Here is a 2,484-nt window from a genome sequence, read left to right as displayed (position 1 = left end):
AGGGAAACCTTATGGGTACTAGCGCCAGAAGTTAGAATTCTGTGAAACATTTAGTTTAATTCTCTGGGAATATCTACTGTAGTCAAATATACCCTTAGGAAGCTACTGAAGGAACCTTCCATCAGGACGTCATGGCTATCTCACCCAAAAATAGATTTTTCGCCTCGCTCAAAATACGTTTATCACTTTCACTATCCTCATTGTCTGAATTGAAATCATCACTTTTTTCACCTTGGCAGTAAAATCTACCCACAGAAAAGCTGTGTGCTTCTCTGAAGAAAAAAATGAAACACAAAACTGATTAAATATAGTAAAAAAACTCTAGCTGAAATCTCATCATTCCTCAAAGCCTCAAGATTATTGTAGTGCGAGAACAAACCATGAAACATACTTACTCAGCCATAGCAAGAAGAAATCTCCGGAGTAAATTACTAGTGCTTCCTTCACTTTCACACTGATATGTAAACAAGAGAAGTGACTTTATAAAGAATAAAGAAAACGATCACAATCCAATCAAAGAAAACGTGGAACAAAAACGTATTGGGAGAACTAAGTAAATTCAGGGGCCTTTTATTATTATTATTATTATTATAATTATTATTATTATTATTATTATTATTATTATCATTATTATTATTATTAATAATATTGTAATCTTTAATATTACTCTAATCAGCATCATTATTAATCATATCAAAAGAATTTTAGTTAAAATTATCTATAATTTCGCATTGAAATGTATGCAGGTCAAACAAGACCGAGGATAAAAGATGTTACTTTTTTCATCACGTAAAAACTGTTGATATTGCATTTGCAATATTTATTTCAGCTAATAACCTCACAAATTTAGCAAAAGTCATGAAATAGTAACCCTCTACAGTACACATTATAAGAGTTATGTTCAATTAAAGTAGTTTCGGGTAAAAAAAAGACCCCAAGGAGACTGCAAAGGTTAAACTGGTGTGAAACTTAACTCTATCCAATAATAATGCGTGTAATATCCACATTTTCGTATGGTATTCATTGTTGAAAACTGAGTGAATTATAATCTTATGCATTGTTTACATTCAAGTCAGCTGATCAACCCTGCGTAGTCCGTCGTTAACCTATATACATTTTCACGATATTCTACTGGTATGACCATGCACATTTTCAGGATTACCTCACTGATATAACCTATCAGGTATATTAGAATGATATCTCTTTCACATTATTCTCGCCCGACACTTATTGTTATTATATCCTTAATCCTTTTCCTAATTCCTTCCCAAATCCCCTCCGTACATTTAAATCTGTAATGTATCTTTCCAACTCTTTTTAGTCTATTTTTTGCAATTTCATTCATCTTCTCTTTTCTAGCATGCATCCGTCATTTTCATCTTACTAAACCCCTTTCTTATCCCTCATTCCACCTATCCCCATACCTATTTTCATTCCTTCTCGCATTTCCAAAATTCCTGGATTTTGCTAATGTATTTGAATTAGCAGGGATTTGGCGGATTTGCAAGAAGAAGCAACTCTGTTCATAGTCCGTGGATTGGCTACCGCTCCGCCTTTCTCGTGTTTATTGCTCTCTTTGTCGTATTGTTTCGTCCTTCTCTCCCCCGGTTGTCCCTGGTGTTTCACTCAACGGCATCCAATATTAATGCAGGTAATATTCACATTTGCGAATCGTATTCATAATTACAAATAGAGCAAATTATAATCTTATGCATTGTTTGTAATCAAATCAACTGATCAACCCTGTGTAGTTCATCATCACCCTCTATTTTCGGATCAAATAACTCTCCCCATTATTAAGGCATGCTATAGGAGGATATTTCATATAAACTTAAGAAACAATTATTACTTGATCTATCATTTTCTAAATTTCACACTAATTTCAATAGTTTTATAATAAATGCTTCTCTCATATTTTATTTACTTATACTGTGAGTCGAATTCTATAATTAACTGGAGTTTCATTCACGTTGCCGATACACGATATTTTATAGTTTTTAGCTCTATGGTGCTTGATTATAAAGCCTCACTAGAGACATAGCGAAGAAACAAAGATTTCGTTTATTACAGAGAGAGAGAGAGAGAGAGAGAGAGAGAGAGAGAGAGAGATAGAGAGAGAGAGAGAGAGAGAGAGAGAGAATATGAATGATTTGAAGTTTTCTAGCATCCTGACATCAAATATTATTATTATTATTATTATTATTATTATTATTATTATTATTTATTATTATTATTATTAGTATTAGTATTTTCATTATTATTATTATTATTGCTACACAATTTACAGCCCTAGTTGGAAAAGCAAGATGTTATAACCCCAAGGGCTCTATCATGGATAAATAGCTCAGTGAGGAAATGAAATAAGGAAATAAATAAACGATGATAAAAAATTACCAATAAATTATTTTAAAAAACATTAACAACATCAAAACAGACATGTCATGTATAAACTGTAAAAAGACTTATGTCAGCCTGTTCAACATC

The sequence above is a fragment of the Palaemon carinicauda genome, chromosome 24 (genome assembly GCF_036898095.1).
Source record: "Palaemon carinicauda isolate YSFRI2023 chromosome 24, ASM3689809v2, whole genome shotgun sequence".
In the NCBI taxonomy this organism is placed as follows: domain Eukaryota; kingdom Metazoa; phylum Arthropoda; class Malacostraca; order Decapoda; family Palaemonidae; genus Palaemon; species Palaemon carinicauda.
The sequence above is the reverse complement of the archived record's forward strand: the minus strand, read 5'-3'. Positions refer to the sequence as shown.